Source organism: Motacilla alba, chromosome 4, assembly GCF_015832195.1.
Source record: "Motacilla alba alba isolate MOTALB_02 chromosome 4, Motacilla_alba_V1.0_pri, whole genome shotgun sequence".
NCBI lineage: Eukaryota > Metazoa > Chordata > Aves > Passeriformes > Motacillidae > Motacilla > Motacilla alba.
This window is the reverse complement of record NC_052019.1, coordinates 33224519-33245851: the sequence shown is the minus strand read 5'-3', so window position 1 is coordinate 33245851 and position 21333 is coordinate 33224519. Positions and strand designations below refer to the sequence as shown.

General features: G+C 34.6%; 1 protein-coding gene across 26 annotated transcripts in view; it reads left to right on the top strand.

Moving 5' to 3' along the window:
- Positions 1-21333, top strand: part of TENM3 (teneurin transmembrane protein 3) — a 1291416-nt gene that overhangs the window by 413170 nt on the left and 856913 nt on the right. For all 26 annotated transcript variants that reach the window (XM_038135908.1, XM_038135903.1, XM_038135907.1 and 23 more), the window contains one exon: positions 20961-21000. The gene's annotated coding sequence lies outside the window, so the exon portion shown is untranslated. The remainder of the gene's footprint in view (positions 1-20960; positions 21001-21333) is intronic.

Sequence of the window (21333 nt, the reverse complement as noted above, 5' to 3'; positions counted from 1 at the left end):
AATTCCCTAGTTTGTGCTTGAAGTTGGATGAAATCCTTAACAATTTTAGATTCATAAACTAACATTAGGGGTCTTTTTCTGCCTTTTGAAAAAATACAATCAGTTTCCAATTCTGGATGATTTTGTAGCTTAAACTTTTTAAAAAGCTTCGCAATATGCAGGCATAAATAATATTGGAGTTTTTTAAAGTACTGAAGGACATGTCCAATAAATGTTGAAGTAGGTCCTGCAGTAGCTGAGATTATACACCTTGTACTATCCAAGGGCAGCATTAAGAATCCAGATTCTTTCTGTAGAGAATTAGAAGTTAAGAGGATGAAAACTTCAGGTTAAGTAAAGAGCCTTTGAGAGCTAGTGAGTATGCTTTGACTTGGAGACTGTATCACAGGTTCCAAGTTACTTTTGACATGAATGCATCCTAGGTTCATATTCCTCTCCTTCCCTTTGCCACTTTTTTTTTTTTTTTGCCCAGATAATGTTCATAATCAACAGCTGATATAGCCTTGTAATTATACATTCCAATAAGTGACAAAAATATTTAAAATTAAAATTTCTCCCTAACGAGATACACTAATGAGAATTAGGATGTATTAAGTTCTTTCTGGATCGTATTAGGTTTTGCTGCACAATGGTGCCTTTAAAGTAACTTGATGTGAATAGCAGACTTATCTTTGTCTGAAAAACAGGTCAGTGCACCTGAAAGCACTTAAAAATTTTTCTTTTCTTTGCCAAGATACTGTTCAGAATCAAACTCCTTCAAGTATTTGCAAACAAGGTTTTAGATTACCTATATGGAGACAAAACTACATTGTGAAGCAAGATTTATAGTCTCCCTTTATTTTAGCAATACAGCTGGTTTGAACTACAGCAATTTGAGTTCAAATGTTTTAAAATGAAACATAGCATTTTTTTTCTGGTTGCACAGATTCTGGTGAACCTGCTCCAGCAGGCTCTTGCTACAAAATTATTGAATTATTGCAGGTATATCATCACTCTACTTTGTACTATGAAACTTAGTTATTTTACTTCAAAATGAAGTTGCTGCTACTCACAAATGCCTGCCAGTGTGGTGGTTCTTTATCTCTCTTGGTTCTTTGTTGTGGGGCAGGGTTTTGATTTGGTTTTTGTTTGGGTTTGGTTTTTTTTGTTGTTGTTGCTGTGGTTTGGTTGGTTTTTGGGGGGTTTTTTCGTTGTTTTTTTTTTTTTTTTTTTTTTTTTTTGCTTTGGTCTTTGGTTGTTTTGAATGGGGCAGTGGTTTGCTTTGTTTTGCTTTTGGGTTTATTTTGGCTGTTTTTTTAAAAAAGCAAATCATTGAATGCAGCAGTAATTGTCATGTGATTTTATTCCAAATGCTACCAGTGATAAGATTTTGAACTAATGATTTAGACCACTGAAAAGGAGAAAGGATTGTATGGGAGCTCATCTTTAGCTGTAGTCCATAATGTCAAGTCCTACTGTGTCTGGACTTGACCCCAATGCAGTACAGTAGTGTATGTTGCATTACTGGAGTGTGGCACACAGATACATTATAGCCTATAGGCAAAATGAGAAATATAAACATTAGCAAAGGCAACTTTACACTGAACTTATTTTGACATGTGAAGCCAGTTTAAGAGGTTTGTAAGATGTTAGTGGGTATTTCTGCTGTTTTCTTATGTGTTTAGCTTAAAAAAAGAAATCACAACAAAGCCATAAAACTAAATGACTTCAGGCCTCTAACACATCTGCTAGTATTCTAGAATGTTTAGCTTTTTAACTTTTGGTGGAAATTTGCTTTTAGACTTCCTGTTAAATAAAAAAAAAAAAAAAACCTCTATGAAATAATCTACCAATATTTTTTAGACGAGTTAGGTTTTCATCAGTGAATTTTTCTACCTTGAGCTTCAATGGGAACATCTGGCTCTTTTCCAATAATCAATATTATCTCTTGAGTTAAATTTCAAAAATCAGCTGCAAAGAGCAACAGAGGTTACTAGACTTGATAGATTTTATAAGAAGCAATTATGTCATTACCAAATTATCAAGTTATCAAGCTGTCTTATAGAGATAATACAGAAAAAGCTGAAAGCTGCTGATTGTACAGAAAAAGAGATGTGTCTATGATAGGAAGAACATGGTATTAATTAAAGTGAGCTATACAGACTTAACCTTTAGAGCTTTAGTGGTTCTGGGAGTCAAATACTTAATAATAAATTTTAAAAGCAAGGAAAAAAGATCCTATTTTGTTACCTAAACAAGAGTTTAGGTCAGCTACAGGAATCCAAATCTAGCACAAATGTATTGTAAACACCTGGATTGCTATTGCCTGACAATTACTCTTATAGGAACTGGTACACAGGAAGTTCCATCTAAACATGTGGAAGAATTTCTTTGATTGCTCAGAGGGGTTGTGGAGTCTCCCTCACTGGAGACATTCAAGAGCTGTCTGGACAGAATCCTATGCCATGCTCATGACCCTGCTTGAGCAGGAAGGTTGGGCCAGATGACTCACTGTGATCCCTTCCAGCCTTACACAGTCCGTGATTCTGATATTATTTTTGCAATAAAGTGCCTTCTGTGGAGTTGGAGATTCTGAGCTGTGGGGCTACTTATCTATCTTAAAATAAGCAGTACTCAGACTCCGTGCTGGGATTTTGTATGGCCAGTGGGTCATGAGATGTCTTGGGGGTTTTCATTTGTGCTGGTATAATGACTCTCAAAGGCTGGTTGTCTTGGGGCAGGAGTGTCACCCAATGGCTCATTTTGACTGAGATTTCAGTTGGTATTTTCATCCTCTTTCTCAATTATGCATAAATCAGTCCCTAATAATCTGAAAACATGGATTGGGTGCTCTCCAAGGAGATAGAATCTGGATTTAAGTCTTTGAGGTACCACCAAGTTTTCCTCTTTGAGTAATGTTCCAGCTGCTCTTCTAAAGGTCAGCATCTCAACTGAAAGTACTCACGTTGTAAATTAGGAAAATAAGGCCTGTTCAGCACTATAAAAGAGGAAAGTAAAGGTACGCTAACGTTGGAGAGATTAGTTCTCAAGTGCTTAAATATGTCTCCCTAAAATCCTGAATAACGCTGTTCAGTTTACCGAGTCCCAGATGGTCTCTGTCCCTAAATGATCCTCTGGGCTGTCCTCAATGGCCCTTCAAGTAGTTTTTCCCCTCTTTGCTGTGCATGCCGTTGTCTTGTATTCTGTCCAAAAGTGTTCATCTTTCCTGCTTGCAAGTGAACAGAAAAAACTTTCTAAATTTTGGATTACACCCCTAATTTTACTGTTGGATCTGTTTCCCAATGTAGCTATAAAATGGTGGTAAGTTTTTTAAGGAGAGTGAAGAAATGTAATCACAATTGTACTTAATATGCTAGAAATAACCTAGAAGAGTCAAGATGTCTTTACTTCGTTCATTTTTTGCCTTCTCTTCCATTTTTGTCAGTTTTTTTAAAAGCCACCGATGAAACTTTCAGTATCATTTTGTACATGAGATGCTGTTGTGATGCTGATAACTATTTAAATGCAGGAGATTCTCTCTGCAAGAAACAGGAAATTTTGATATTTGATTTTTCTAACTAGTTTGCTCATTTTTTCAGAAATTTGTAAATTCCTATTTTCTTTGGCCAGCAGACTGTTTATGCTACTAATAAATTAACAGAGAAAGCACTGCTGTTTTGATCCAGACTGAAACAGGCTGCCTATCTTTATATAAGAAACTGCAAAGGCATACAAAATGGTCTAACAAGTTATGAAAAAAATTGGGGAGAAAAAAAAGGTAAAAACCAAACATATTCTTTGTATATTGTGAGAGATATGAAGCAACCTCAGATGCTTGGTATTAATTTTTGAATATTTTCCCACTACTCTAAAGTGTGTATAGGACTAGTGTGGGTCCAAATAACTCTCTACATGAAAATCAAATTGGCCCAAAAATCAGAAATTGTTGCATTATATATAGCAAAAGTTATAGGAGAACATAAAAATACAAAAGTACAACATAAAGAGAGTTTTAACTTGACTGTTTTAGAGCAAGATTTATTGTTTTGACAGCAGAATTTACTAAAGCTGTGTATTTACTCTACAGCTTCATGCACTTTAATGAGCATGGTAGGTCTTTCAGTCTCTATCAATAGCAGAAATGAAATTGGTTTCAGATACAGTATGGAAAAATAAATCATATAAATGTCATATTTCTTTATATCCCAGGATATGTATGTCATGTCATTAAAAAAAAAATGCAGGCATCTGTAATCAAAGCTGTGTTGAGCTATGTAATAGAATTCATCTGTAGCTTTAAAGGTAACAGGAGAAGGATTTGACACAGATAGCATTTATATCATGGGAAATGCCAATTTCTAGCACAGGACTGTACAGAAAGAAGGGGAAGGGAAAATAGGGGAATCCATTTAAGGTATAAAATGAACAAGATGTTGAAAATATTTGGTCTAAATGGCTAACATCACTTAATCAACTGAAGCAGGAAATTTGTATCTTTAAAAAAATCTTCGGGCTATGTCAAAAGTTGGGTAAATTACAGGTGCAAGCCAAAGAACGGCTGAGCTGCTACTTCTTAGAGCTAAAAAATGCATTTACTCATTTTTGTAATTTTGAAATTTTATTTTATTAGCTAAGATTATGTGATCCAGGGATTTAACAGAAAAATTGATTATATGATGTGTTCCTATAAATTTGGCAATACTTGTAATTCAGGTTCTGAGTAGTGGAAGCAGATGGCTGAGCCTTGAAGGGCTAAAGATACCCATGGCACAACTCAATGCTCTTCAATTGAACTTCATGGATCTTTATTCAAAAAGCTTGGCATGGGACTCACTGAAGGTAGGAGAGATGGACTAAATGAGATTATCACAGGATAATTTTTCAGTGTACTCAAGAACAGTGTAATTCTTTTCCAGAGCCCAGATTCCATATAAAGAAATACTGCTTTGCAGTTCATTTTTTTGGTCTTTCTGATTTCTAATTCAGGTAAATTTCATAGCACTACACACAAGATCTTACAGATGTTTTTACTTGTCACTGCAATTTTTTCATTTGTACTTAGTACTTAATTGGGTTTTTAACTTACTTTTAGAAACATTATTCTTCTAATTTTAATTCATTAAAACTTCCAACATTTTTCAGCAATATTATGTGTATGTTCTGTAGGTATTGTAAATGATTCATTCAAGCCAAATATATGTTACAGCTAATGTGCAGTAAAATTACAAGTATTTATCTAACTTCAAAAACTATTAGGGCTCCTTAATCTTTGAGTGACATCAATATGGACCCAATTAGCACAGTTTTCAGCCACTTCATAATTCAAGAGAATGTGATCATTCAGCTGTAAGCATATTTGACAGAAACTCCATAGTCATGAAGGTAAAAGCTTGCAAGATCACCCAGTAGGATGGAGAAGCTGTCATTCTCTCATCAGTACTGTTGAATACTAATGTCAAGGTCAGAAGAGTGTAATTTTAGGCTGCCAAAATATTGTTGAATTTGATCAGCTAGCAATGTTTAAAAAGAAAGTAACAGCATAAAAATTCATGTACAACTTTGATACGATAGCTGCAAAGTCTCAGGTGCGCCCCCACTGCAAATGTTCTTAGTTATTTACTGCTTTGATTGTCACCTTCATGTGCATTTTTCCTAATTGTAACATTTTCTTTAAATATCATCTTCCTTGTCTAACATAAAAATTACAACTGATATATATTTTGCAAATTCTGCATGTTATTTTAAATGCTAATGTGGGAGACTTAGTGTTCAAAATACATCACAATTAGAGCAAAGATTTGGATGTAAAAATATCTGAGTGTGTATTTTAGACAACAAATTGTCACATGCAATAAAATTATAGATTTGCCTTGACTCACAGTTTTTATTTACATAGCATGATCATGCTATGTGGAGATTCATACTGCTGGCTCCATCTAATAAACTCACATGGACTGGATGGACCGATGTTTTTCTCAAAGTACCTTCTGAATCATAAAAGGATGAGGGGCAATGACTGGAGATTTCAAGAGGGCATATTTCTACAAAAAATTAGGGCCAAACAGTTTCTCAGTGAGGATGGTCAAAAATTGCAGTAGGCTGTTCAGAGACCCTATTAATATTTTATCTTTGGAGATGCTCAGAATCTTGTTTGTTGACAAAATGTCTTAAGCAAACCAGACCTAAGCTGTCTTGGCTCTGTGTAGGTTCACCTTGATGACCTCTAGACTTTGCTACTTTCCAACCTCCAGTATTTCATCACTCTCTCATTTCCATTTTGATAAAACACTTGTTCGTGTAATTTATACAAGATTTCTAAAGGTATCAAATAAGATTATAACTTTGAAAATACTTGGAGGCTTGTGTAGTATTTAGATTTTGAAAGATATTTAGAGACTTGAAAGCCACCCCTTTTGTGAAAGAGTAAATCTCTTCCGTGTCACACTTGGAGAAATGGAGCTGGAATCCTCAAGTTGTTACTACACCCTTGCTCCTACCAGCAGCTACTTGTTATTAATGGCTTCACTTGCTCCTCTATCCACATAGAGGAGTCCCCAAATGAATGAGGTAAATCTGTACGTTGATACTGTAGTAGTAATTTTTTTTTACATGATTATAACATAAATTTGGTTGATGAACTTTCTTAATGGAGAAGATAAAGGAAAACAAAATAAAACAACCTTATATTTTCATATCAGTAGGCAGTTTTGGGGTTTTTTTAGTTCAGTTTTGGGTTTTTATTTTAGGGCTTTTTGGCTGTGATTGATTTTACATTACATGAATATGACAATGAGCTCTGGCAAAAAAAATGCCTCAGTAGGATTGCTTTTCAGATCCAGATACATCTTTGAAAGATGTCTAAAATGACATGTTTGCAGTAAAATATACATGGCCGGGTGAACTTTTCTGGTCTTATCTTGCGCCTCAGTAATTTTAAAACAGAAACCAAAGCCTTTGTTCTGATAAACTAGACATCTTTCTAAAATATATTTATTAAAATGAAATATTCAAAGATTCCAAAGAGCAAGTACACATACAGTAAATGTGTTCTTTTTCTCCTGTGCATGGTTAACTTTCATTCATATTAATGGGGTTAGGAACATGCTTCAAGCAGAGAAGACTATAATTTTTAAAACCTGTCTATTGAATATTTGGTTTAGTTAAATTTATGTTGTCTTTTTACAACAGGAGGGAAAATTATTTTTTGGAAGGTAATGTTTCTTTTGAGTTTAACTCTTTTATAAAAAATCCTTATCTCTGAATTCACTTGTGAATATTTTGAAAAATACTTCAGAGCCTTGAGAATGTTTGAGAAAAGATAACTGTATAGCATTTTCGTAATTAAAGGGGTTTTTTTTAGTGGTATTCTGAATATTGGCTAGGAATCAAGGTAATTGTCGCTGACAACCACTCTATCAGAAAGAGAAATTCTCACATGATTTGTGAGACAGTCTCAGAAGTATGTGTGTTTGTAACAGCCAATGAATATGTAATACTGCTTTCAAATACACTTAGATGTTTAGATGAGTTGCGGGATAAGAAAACTATGACTCGAAGGACCTTCTTTTGTTGAAAATGTAATAGAATTGCTATATCTGCATACTTTCAATTCATAGTATCTTAATAGGATTCTATAATTACTCTAAATTCCTTATTTTCTGCAGCAAAGCTCTTTTGTACAAAGAAATTACTTCATAAAAGCCTGGCACCATGCAGTGGTCTTTTTTTAAGTTCAAGAATCCTAGCTGATCTCAGAAATGGTGATACTCCAGAGTAAGGAATTTATTATAATAACTTAGAAGTGTACCTCATTTGTATGAATTCAATGCGTTCATTCGTAAAGTTTTTATTAATAAAATCATCTCTGTACTGAATAAAAAAAACTAAAATATATAGAATCACTGCAGTGCAAATTCTGCAATTTTCTAGTTTTCATGCAGTTTTCACACTCTTTGAATGAAATACTTTGCTACAGAGTGCTTGATAGCAAACTACTCATACATTTTAATGGTTAAAAATATGCCCTTGAACTCTATAGTGCATGTCTGAAATCTATGGCATACATGCATTTCCTTTATGAACCTAGTTAGGTTTGCACATGTATCTATCTTAAACATTTGTGTAAGTGCACATAGTTTTCCCTGTTCAAATATGTTTTCATATATTTGGTTCACTTTTTCATGCCAGTGTAAAGTGTGATTAAAGTTTTTATTCTCTTTCTGAAGATTAACATGTATCAAAAAGATCCCATTGATTTCAGTTTGTTTTCAGTAATTTAAGTTTGCTGTTACCTTTCTGAAAAGCTGAGGTGGTTAAACATAAAGCATGGATGATGCACACCATGACCCTTTGGCACAGAACAACTGGTAGTGGCTGTTTATATGTGCAATAAAATCGTGATCAATCTCTGACACTTACTACAGACTTCCTGCTGCTTAGAAATGTGTACAGTAATAGCATTTGTATGTTTTCTGTTCCCTTAAGAGTTCAGTATGCTGCTTCACAGGAGCAAAGAAAATTAGAAATAACATCACCAACCCTGTGATAGGAATAAATAAAATAGCAATTTGTAAACTCTTCCAGACAGATCTTTACAAATAAATGCAGAAGTCTCTGTGTATAGGTATAATGTAAATATAACTTCAGTAGGGATTATGTTTATCTGTTGTGTGTATAAACACAGTAATTTCATTTTATAAATTACTGTTTAAATTGTAAGAACCTGATCTTTTTCTTTCTTACCAATAACTAGACCACAAGAGACAGCACTTAGTGTACAGTAGATGAATCTGAAATTTATATCTTTAAATTTCAGGAAGCTGGTTTGGGGTGGGGTGGGAGGAGTTCCTATTTTAAGTGTTTGAGTTGGAAGACTAAAATTCATTAATCATTTTGTGAAAGATAAGTTTCTGAATTTTAATAGGACAATAATGGGTAGAAATGGCCAGATTGTCATTGATTTTACCTTTTCATTGTGGTAGACGGGTAATAGTTCTCTGGGATGTGTGAATAAAAAAAAACACAAAAAACCAAACCACAGATGTAGGGACCATACAACTGCTTTATCTGTTTAGAAGAACAGAGGAAAACCGAACAACCATATTCTAGTATCTGTACAAATTAACCTCCAGGAACCATGTGTAAGGTTCCCATATTCCATCACCTACTTTTCCTGACATTTCACAGAGATTCAAAGCTGATTATGTGCACTGTAGAAAAGCATGTAATTCTTTACTCAAGTCTTTAAAATAGAATGATTGATTTCTGTTCTTACTTATAGGTTATCTGAAATCCTGATAAAATTTGAGTTACTGAAAGCTTCAATTTATTTTTGATGGGTAGAGGATTTACTTACATGAAACAAAACATGGGTGCCTGAGGAATATTTTTTACATGTAATTTCATATCCAGTCTGAAATCTGAGAATGTCTGTGTGGAAGAATTTTGTGTGCATGGTGCAGGGGAAGAGTTGCTACAATGCTATACATACTATTTTTTCTTACCTTTTGGTCCCATAATTGCCCTTTTTTTTTTTTCTTTAGCTAACGCAGTGTTTGAAATTTACATCTGTTTAAATCCATAGAAAATTTAAAGTATGTGCACAAAACACCATTCCAAAGTATTATGCCAATATTTTAGTTGTAATTGGGTCTTACACCAAAAATGTTAGCTGCTGTGTCGGAGTCTCCCCCGGGTCAGGGTGACCCCGAAAGGTGGAAAAGTCTCTGCTCCAACCCATGCCTTCAAAGAAAGACTCAGTAGTCTTCTGTTGTCCAGTCTCAAGGTTGTTTATTGTGTGTTATCTAGAAGATTTTCTTCTGGGCTGCTGCGGTCTGCTCAGCAGGTCAGCCAGAGGCACACTCCGCACACTCTCTGCACACTCTCCGCCCCTGAGGCTGGTGCTATCTCTTATACTAAAAACTACGTGTATTATATTTACAATTCCGTTCTAATAGCTATCACCTATGTTAGACAGCTTCTATTCTAAACCAATCTAAAAGTGCCAACATCACCCAAATCATGGAGGCTAGGAAGAAGAAGGAAGGAGGACAAGGCATGCCCTGATTCCTCCATCTTGGAGCCTTACACCCCCAGTTACGAAATTCAAACCCACTGTACAGCACTCAAAAACTCTTTCCTTCACTTTGTGATTATCTCTACTATGCTACCTAAACTTGTGTGGCTTGTAATTTTTCATACAGAGTTGGTAATTTGCTCCAGGGGCTACGATTGAAACACCACGTGTCTTTGGCTGCATGCCAGGGTCTCAGAGCCCCCTGCCAGGGTCTCGGGCCATCCAGGGCACCCAGAGAGGTGTCCTGGGTTCCGACACTGCAGTAATTATTTGTGATGAATAGGCATACAATTTGAAACTGAACAAGCTTTTTAAGTGTAGACAATGTTCCTGTAGTAATTCCTTCATGTGGTTTATTTTAGTCAGTATGCACTGCGTTGCAGTGTGGTACACAAGAAGAGTCATTTAGGGAAAATATTTGATACTTTCTCCATCCTAATAGTGTGACTTCCATACAATTGAAATGTAAAAGAGGGCTTAGAGTTGGGTCATATTGCTAAAAAGAGTATTTTGTGTAGGGGGTCTCCTTTTTGGTTTCTCCTTTATTTCTTCTCCCTTTGTATTCCATGCTTCATAAAACTGCCCAATTATCATGTTCTTGAACGTAAAAATTGCAGCCATGATAATACGAAATATTAACTAACCTCTACTAACAAAATTTTACTACATGAATCCAGTACACATAGAATCATGGAACAGAATCATTAAGGTTGAACAAGACCTCCAAGATCACCATGCCAACCAAACCATATCACAAAGTACCACATCCATTCTTTTTTGATCACTTCCAGGCATGGTGACTTTACAGCTTCCCTGGGGAGAGTATTCCAGTGCTTGAACACACTTTCAGTGAAGAATTTGATTCTTAGATCCAACCTGGACCTTGTCTGGTACCACTAGAGGCCATTTCCCCTTGTCCTGTCACTAGTTGCCACTAGAAGAGGCTGATCCCCAACTCACTATTAATCTTTCAAGAATTGGTAGAGACCAATAAGATCTCCCCTGAGCTGCCTTTTCTCCAGACTAAATAGCCACTGTTCCTTATTTTCCAGACCCTAATACTTGCTTTACTGAAGGAAGCAAAAGTGTGCACCTTTACTATTAGATGTATACAGCCCATGGACACTCATTTAATTATTCTTATGAAGGTCATATTTTTTCCTTGTTTCCATACATTTGGATTACTTGCTGATTCTTAATGTTTGCCATTCGTGCTTTATGAGGAAGAGGAAGTTGCCTTTTTCTTATGCAAGCCTTATTATTGTCATCCCTGATTGATCTTGTCCTACTCTTACTAAAGTATAATGCATTCTGGAGAGGCTCCTATAGTGAAACAGCTATATGTTCCCATGTTACCTTTGTTTTATTCATTAGGTAACACTTCAAAAAGTGCCTCCTACCATTGCATGTTAGCACTGGTTTCCGGGCTTTTAGGGAATAAGATGTTGCTCATGGTAGCAAATATTTCTTGATTTAAAATGAATGTAAAGTGACTATGAGTGGAGGCAGAACTTAAAGTTTGCACCTGCTAATATAAAGTTATCAAATTAAAATGTGGATGTTCCATAATAGCTTTTACCTACAACTGTTTTCAGAAACACAGTGAAATTCTTTCAAACTGCATTTTTTGCACTTGCAGCAAGTGTGTCTACTTGAATACATTAACCATAAATATGTTACTACAGTTAATTTAAAAGCAGCAAAGTTAGATGAAAGTAACAAAATGGGTAAATCCAGAATTAACTTATGAACTGAATTAAAGAAGCTAATTGGGCCCATTTCATTCAATGAAAAAGCTTTTAAAAAAATAATCTGTTCACATGTTGAAGGGGAAGGCAAATCTCACTTGAAACTGCATCTTTACTTTTCTGCAAGTACCTTAATTGTAACACCTTCAGACATTGCCTTTGTTGGTGTATTTCCACTTTCTATACAATATATAAATATTCATTAGCATAGTAATTAGAAACTTGTGTTTCCCATGTAAATTGGTTCAACAAACAGGGAATAGAATAATTTTTACTGTCTCTGTCTCATTGAGAATATGAATATTTATGGAAAGTAATAAGAAGTTTCATCAGGAGAGACAGAAACATACTCATCAACAAACTGCCTATAAGAATAAAGATAAAAGAGTTTCTGGAAAATAGGGGTTAAATAGCCTTCAGGTAAAGCTGAAATACAAAGGTAAGATTTCCATATAATTGTTGATTGTTCAAAAAACACTGTTATTAAGCAAAAAGTGAGGAACATGTTGCTGGAATCTTTTTTTCTCCTTGTTTTCTGTGCTTAGTATCAGTGTTGAAGTTTACCATTAACCATAGTTTTGTTGACTTTTTAACTATAGTTAAACTCAACAAAAAAAAAAAAAAAAAAAGTTCATTTGATTTTCTTTCAGATGTCAGTCACAGAATTTAAAAAACCATTTGCACAGGTCCCTAGTCTCATTTTTTCTAATATATATTGGCTTCCCCAGTTCTTCGTAGGGAATTTTCCTCTACTGAGTGAAAAACACAGCATATATTAAGTTGGAAAATTTAAGGTAACATGTAACAGAAGGCATCTTTAATACTGCCACAGCATCAGAAATTAGGATCACAAGCTTTAAAAAAAAAATTGATCTTGTTTGATTGAAGCCATTATGTATGGCTTTCAAAAGTAGAGACTATTGTCAGATCATTTTTATGATACAGTATTCTTATCCCATGTTATTTAACATAGTTTAGGCAAGTTGTATTGGCACAAAACTTCACAAAGCAGTTTCTTTTTTTCTATAGCTTTTTAGACCAAGGTAAGATCAGGTGTATGGTAGTGGTTTACTTTATTCTGGACCTCACAATCTTTGGGTTATAGATGGAACTTGATGTAGCCCTTTGAAGATATAAAAAAATCCACATGATTATGTTCTTGATCAGCAAGCAATTGATAGAGAAAACTCAAAGAATGAAAAAGACAAGAGGGCAAAGAGGATTTTGTATTTTTTAAGATGTGTTGTACATTTTTCCTTTACACATGTACAGCAATTGGAGAGGTGACTTCTGATAGCTCATGGGTTGTATACCTGAAAGCAATGGTTGCAACGAAGTCAAAAATCTGGCAAGGTCTTTCCTTTGACAGGAAGAGATATTTTTCCCTAAAAAATAAAATAAAACAAAATAAAAAGTATGAGTATTTACAGAGGAACATTCAAAAGCACTTTTAAAGTCCTAGGGGAAAAAAGATCTGTAAAGATGATTAATGATTATCAGGCATAAAATAAGTGTTTTTAAGCTCTGTCAACTTTGCTTTTCTAATGAGGACTTAACTGCTCCCCAACTAAAGCCTTTATCCAAGCTGTGTTTTGTATTTCATTTAATCAATGCTTTGTATAGAGACAGTTACCATCATCGTAACCTTTCAGTTCTTGTGTTTTGGCATTTCACAGATTTCGTACGCAAGTTGGGGGCTCAAGGGAAGCACATTTAACTGAAATGTCCAAGAACAATTTAGTGTGTGATGTAGGGTTATAGAACTCCTCTCAGACTTGCTTACTGTTGCAAAGAGAGCCTTTGTAATTACTGGGGGATTATGGCAGAATATGAAAGACCTTGAAAGCGGCTTTCGTGAAGATCAGGAATGTGTTCTGCACAACCTCTGAAACAATCAGCTAGAGTAGTGAAGCAGAAGTATATTAAAATGTGAAGAGTTCACTGAAAGGGTCCTGATAGAAACACCCAATTAAAGAAATAAAAACTGATATTTCAGATTGTGAAAGATTCTCACTTTGGTAAGAAAAAAGAGCCTTAGGGGGACGGGAAATGAGATGACAATACAAATACAGTGGCTTCTTCCTCTTTTTTCTCAGCAACAAAAGTAAAAAAATAATTGAGTGTAATGTTGTATAATTAAGAAGAATAGAATTGAAGTTAGTTGTACTGGTACACTGCTCAAATTATTGTGCGAGATTGAGACCAATAATCCAGGAATAATTGAGTTTCTTTTTTTCAGACATATAAATTAGTGAAAAATTTTGGATAAGAGTACAGTGAAACATGCCACCAAACTGTCTTATTATATTTCATTTCTTAATTAGGTTTCTTTACCTAATTATGTTTTTAGTCACAAAGCATTACTGTATGGTTTTTTGAACTAATTTCTCACCAAAAAAGTCTGCATATTTTTATACCAAGCTGTATATTTTTACTTTGTCCTTCTCTATTTTAGAGTTAAAAACAACAAAAGCAATACAATGCTAAAAATAGTCTGCCTGAGTGTTGTTGGTGAGATTTTTGTTGATGTATGGGCTTTTTATTTCAGATAAAATCTTGTGCCCAATCATTATTATGGAGGATTCAGCCATAAACCTTCTTTTCTCTGATGGAAGCTGCCTTGCCTGGCACTGAGTTTTCCATTAAAGCTTTTTTTCTTCAGTGATGCTGGAGTTGAAGCAAGTTTAGGTGAAATATTATTCAGTAGTGAGCAGGTAGAAAAATCATACATTGTTTGTGGAAAATTACATCTGTGAATTTAACTAATACCGTTGTGAACTGAGTTTTTTAAACAGAAATAATTAGCAAAACCTGAATCCTTTCCGCTATGCTTACATATTGAATGCATTAAGAAATTTTCACTTTATGATTATTTATGAATAACATGCTGAGAAAGACTTTTTGGTATGATTTGTTTGGTGGTTTTACTACAGTTTGATCCAGAACATACTAAAAAAATATTTGAAGCCCACTTGGCCATATTTTTCTCATATAAAATACTTGTTATGTAGTTGAAACAAAATTCGACAAGTGTGTCAGTTTATCCTTTATGTGAAAGTACCTTTAGATCACTGTATATTTATAAGCAGCCTGGTACAATAGCCAATAAAATCCAAATAACAATTCCCACTATACCAACATTGACACCTGCTCCAGCTATCAGTCATAAGAGGATGATTTTCCCCATAATACCTCCTGTTTACGTATCTGAGCTAAAACAAACATTAATGTTATTAGCACACAGCATTTTCAGTAACTCTTCATTTTACATTATGCATCTAAAATACTCTCATAAAGTAGATTTATATTAAGATTATTTTCTTTTTGAGTTAGTTGAAAATTAGGAATTTCCAACACTAAAACTTTATTTCCCCTCCCCCAAGATATTTAATTAAAAAATGTATGAACTTCTTAACTGGAAAAGATGTTTCACTTTTTTGGAAGTGCTGAGGGGAGAATCTAACATGGGAATCATAAAAAGTTAGACTTCCCACAAGAAACAAAATTTATGCAAATGAACAAGTCCATTGGCAAAAAAACTGGATTAAAAAATATACATAATTTACTCTTGTTGTTAGCTGGCAAATTTGAAAATATTTTATTATTTTTGCCTGCACTCATATTGTGAAAAAAAGTGCTGTGTGAAAGCAGCAGCATATTCTTACATTCTCATTAAGAATTAAATAGTGACTGTGGGTGCTTTTAGAGGCCAGCAGGCAATAATACTGTGTAGGAGTGGCCTAAGAATGAGTATTTCTGAATATATAACATTTATATATTAGGCAAATTAAATTATCGGAGTAATTGTATCAAGCTATTTCAAATTTAACTCTTGAACTTGGCCAACCTTTTCCTGTTGAAATACACTTTGTGTTTGAAAGATTTACATCCAGTTAACTTGTCAGTGATATCCTTGGAACTTCTAAATGCTGTCAGAAAAACATGAAGGTTTTAGAAGAGAAATATTGATAATGAAAGAAAAATAATATTTAAATAATCAGGTAATCAAATGAATCCTTAAATCAGTGTTGATGGCAAGTACTTAGGAATTCAGATTTACTTTTCTGTTATTTAATAAAATTATTAAGTTTCTCATAAAATAGATTCAAATGTGTATTTGGAGACCCTATATAATAAATGAAATATAGAATACTGCATTTAAATAGGAGGTTGACAACTACAATATAAGAAATAGGAAAATTATCTAGTTCCAGATAAACTATACTGGATTCTTTTGTGTCAAGATATGATCTCCAGAAAGAAAAAAAAAAGGAAAGACCGTGATCATTCCTTTCTTATAAAAAGTGTGGTGAATTTACTCTGAACAGTTTGAAATGTTAATGTGCTCCTACTATAGTATTTCCATCTGATCCCATAGAATTTTTGAACAATTCATAGAATTGTTCTTGAATGGCAGGTAATCCTAACTCCACAAGGATTATTCTGTATATGTACACTATATGTACAGGGCAGCTTCCTACATGCAAAAAAATTAATTCAGTCTTTAATTGAGAGTCTAATCTGAGCCTGCAAGGAAGACAATGTTTTGCATTGACTATCTGAATATAACTCTAGTGAATAAATTGATTGCTAGCAATTTTAAAAGCTGTCAAAATTCAGACTGAATTTGTGATGGCTGTATTTTTTGATTTTGGAACAGGAATAGATTCACAAAACTAGTAGTGAAGAGATAACAACTGTTTCTCTTCTTCATCTTCCCATCTCCACCCACCCACCTCTACCCCGGCAAAGCTGAAAATCTCACCATATGTTTTTTAATGCAATAACTCCTATATATAGGAGACTAGGTTTCAAGCCCTTCCCCCTGACTGAGATTTAAACCTTTATTTTCTACCTTCCAGGGGAATCACCTAACCACTGGATATTCTGCAGGGGTATGCTCTCACCTGAACTATCTGAACTGCTACTTTGACTGAGCTGTGTGCCTCCCAAGTGAATTCTTTATCCACCAGACCAAAGAGTCATTCTCTCTCTTTGACTCAGTATTTAAATAATCCATGCAGAACAGCTTTTTCCATGGGGATCGAGAGAAGCCAATTATAGATTTCTCACTGGTTTAAGAACTCTTTTGGGAAAGTGAAAATGTGGGTTCACGAATGTGCAGACAAGGTCTTGAACCTGATTGTCCCACATTGTATATCAGATGAGGCCCTAACCGCAGAGCTATTGAATAAGTGAAGAGAGGGGGGATTCTCTTTACTTCCATGAATGATTTACAAAGAGCGTGTAAGCCTAATCTTTCATTTCCAGTTCTTTAGTTTTGTGTTTAAATAGCTTCTGCAGTGTTGCTGATGTCTCTGGCAAGTATACAAATTAATGACTGGAGAAAAATCCTACTTTTGGGAACGTAGAAGGATAAGTCTTCCCCACATTTTTTATTTCTAAATCTTTCCTGACTATTTCTGTCAGTCCAAATGAAATCAAAGTATGATTTTCTTTGTCCCTAAATCCATAATTTTAATTGAAATGCAGGGGCATTGTAGAGGAGGGAGAAGATGACTGGTTTTTGGTTTTTTTTTCAATACCCTTTTTTGTAAAGACAACTAACTGGAAATTATTTACATAATACTTAAAGCCCTCCTGCATATACTTCCATGTTTACTAACACTTCCCAATTCAAGAACCTGTACTGCGCTGAACTAGCATGCCTCTATTTAGAAGGAGAATAGAACTTGCTGGCCACAAGTGCTTATTTCAATTCAGACACAAGGATCAATACAAAAGAAACTCCGACCATTGATGAAATGAGTATTTCTTCTCTACCTTTTACAGTGCCAATGGATGTAAGGAAAAGACAGAAGAAAGTATAGGTGATTTTTTGGGGGTTTTTTTTTTGTTTGTTTGTTTTGTTTTTTGTTTTTTTTAATGGGGAAAATCAAGCTAGAAAAATTTTACCTGCAAAGGTTAGCTGTTTATCTCTTGCAGGAAAATGCCTCAGTAGTAGTGTACAGGTACAGAATAGGTTGTCAAATATCGCAAATCCTTTCAGAGTCATACAGATTTGTTGTTACCAGTTGTGAAGCCCAGATTTTCCTGAGCCTTAATGTAGTGAATGATCTTGCCTTCCTTTAGAGCTGTAATAAAGGACTAGTAATGTGCAGTTCCTTACCTAGAAAGAGTGGTTGGTGGTAATCTTGATTTCCCAAGCTTCTACTTTACATCAGTGGAGCAATGGTCAAGAACACAGTGTCTTTCCTTCTCTAAGAGATATACACTGGAATGATCAAGACACAAGTTGAATAATAAAGCCTAGTTCTCTAAACCTTCATGCCTAGTTTGCTTCAGCTTTCTCTTTCAGAGATTTACCCAGAAAAACAAAATTCATTCCTTTTTTGATTACACATAGTCACAGAGATCCACCATGCATTTCATGGGGGCAGGGAATATTCTCTGTACACTAAGAAGGTGGTTACACCACAGTAGTTGTTTAGGCAGGCCTGATGCCCTCACTTTAAATCAGAAGTTTTGAAATATATGACAGATTTGTGTTGCTTGTGCTTTTTTATTAAATGCTGATTGAAAATGTACTTGAACTTAGAGTTGTTCATATGTGTCATTTCTCCCAAAATAACGCAATTTTCTGGAAGACTTCTGACAAGAGCACCCAAAGACATCAACATTCTTTATGGAAGAGTCAAGTGTATTTGCTAACTCTTACTTTGTTGCTTGTTGAGTTTTATGCAAAAAGATGTAGTGCATTGTTCAAGCAAACGCTATTGCTAACAGAGTATTCTGAATTCTATTTTTAATTAATCATCTTTTTTTTATAATGCTGGACCTTCCTAGTCCATAAAACTAAAACTAGTTTCCATTATGGAGAAGTTGGGATATTTCAACCAATGTTTTATTTTTAAGACTGAAAATTATTTCTGAACTCTAGAAGTAAAAACATTTATAAAATATAAATAATCAGTCTTTATTTCTCTCCTCTGACCTGCACATTCTTTGATTTAAACTGTGTTATAAAAATCATAAGAAGAATTTTGATAATAATTCTTACGTGCGTTCTGTTTCATGTCTAAGAATCTTCTCTTACTTTACACATTTCACAAAATAAGAAAAAATTAATTTAGCAGTATTCAAAACAAGCATCCAAGATACAAATATTTAAAGTGATTCTCCATTCATGTAAAGCAGATGCAAGTATGAAGCTTTAGTACGTGAACAACTTCTGCACTGTGTGCAGGGTTTGATGAAACCTTTAACCTGACTGTGAGATCAGCAGGGCAGGCAAACCCGGGTGTGTTTCTTCTGTGCTGCCCAGTCAGCACAGTGGGTGAGCTAACTGGCAGCAACCAGATGCAAAGTTAACAGAAACAAAGGAGAAGAAGATGCTGGAGGGATCATAAAGTGAATTTTTGCAGTGGTTTTTTTTCTTTTTTTGTTTGTTTTTTGTTTTTTCACCCCCACAAAATTTTTTCAGAGCATCCCTCAGCCTTAGCTTGTGTCTCTCAAGATTTCCTGCAGTTAACTCCCACCTGGTACACAGTTTGTATTCTGTATCAAATCTGTGTCTTCCAACCTAAGTCATGCACTGGCATTGCTCACGTAAAACTTTCTTCAATGACAATTGCCACCTGAAATTGTTTTCTTACTTCATCTCATATCAGAAGACTAAACAAAACCAAAACAAACCGAACACAAAACCCTAAACAAACCCCGAAGTGTAATTCTTGCAAACATGGGAACGTTCCCTGGCTTATTTTTCTCAAACACAAGGAAAAATCTCAAGAATGAAAAATTAAAATATGAAATAATAAATAAAATAGCCTAATTATGCATTTTTCACAAAAATATGGGAATTTAAGCACATATGAAATTATAATTATTTGTTCTTCATAAGTAAGAAATGTTTTTGAATGTATTACTTGTCTTGGGATTAGTTGATCAGGTGCCTTAAAACTTTTTGCTTCAGGACCCATGTTGTGGATGTGATGGAGCCTTATGTATTTCTCTGGTTTTGTGGCATTTAATACATGAAGTTATTCTCCAATTAAATGAATTATATTTTCCAAAATGAGTTTCCAATCCCATAAATATGAAACAGTTGGAATAATAACACTCTGTGCTTGAGTTAGCTTTTCATTTATGGACTACTGAAGTACGTTGAAGTACATAGATCTTATTTTCTGTGAAATTATGCTTAGGTTCAACAGGAGTGCACATTCACTTAAAAAAGTCTTGCCCAAACAGTAAATTATTTCGGTCTCAAACAAGAAAGTGGGAATTTATAACAAATGCAACTTTAATAAAAATATTTCTATCTAGGCCTTTTAAAGTGGTTTATATAAAGCAGAAAAATATTCATCCTTTCTAGAACTGATACACTGCTGTTAAAATTGTGAATATTTTTCTTTTGTGCTTGCACTTTTTCCTGTAAAAGTGGGGCAGAATTCACATTCACCTTGAGTGTAGAACTGAATCTTTCTATTACATATTCCCTCCCTGGATGTCATACAAGGGCCACTTAAGTCACTTCAGCACCAGTCAGAGATGTTCAGAAACACTTCTGAGTGCTTTAATTGTTCATCAAGACCTAACCCTTTGAACATTGCTTTAAGGCATATAGGCTCTGCTCTTGAGTCACTGAAGCAAAATTGGAGCATCTGGATGCAGTGTCAAAATAGCCCAGGGAGCTCCAGTGCAGCACCCAAGTGGATAATCTCAACACAGAAGACAAACACTGCATTAGCGATTGCCGGAAGGCTACAGTTCATCTTCTTCTGAAATACAATACAAGAAAAGTTAAAGGATGATACTTTTTTTTCTTTGTATCTTCTGTTGTGTGAACAAAGAATCAAGCTGTGTTTTGATGTTTTGTCAAGTGTTTGGCAGCATTTTCAATCATTGTTTGCCCTACTAATCCACTGATTTTTCTTTTCTTTGGACAAAGCAATGAATACTTTTTATATTTTATGCTGTATTGGATATGTTAGTGCAAAAGAATGAATCCAGTCGATGATGTTACCTTTGAATCGAAGTATTGAATCAAAGTAGAGGAAGAATAAGTACGATAATATTTTAGTTGTCTTTTAGTACTATAGCATCTAATTATACTCCCTTTACTTGTACTTAAAATTTTTATAATTCTGTGACCAATGTGAAATGATGTTTTTGTGCTTTGTTTGCTTTCACAGATGGCAGCAAAACTGCATTCCATTGATTGAAAAGAGCATTGTAAGTAACTCTTTTTGTTTCCCCTGTTGAATTAGGCATCATATTTTATTTTTCTAAATCTACTAAAATTTTATCTTATGGATAAAAACTGACTTCTTCCTTGAAAACTGGTGAACAATTAACACTCTGTGAGAGCCTGTGAGACATCTGGCATGTGGCTACAGATACAATTCCCAAGCCAGATTTCTTTTGCCATCGGCAAGAATAGTTTATGTAAGGCTTAGGCCAACAGGTCAAGAAATATAAATGCAGAAGCATGCTAAACATACCACCTGACATCAGGCTTTTCCTGGAACATGGTTGATCTGTAGAGCGCAGACCAGAATGAATACG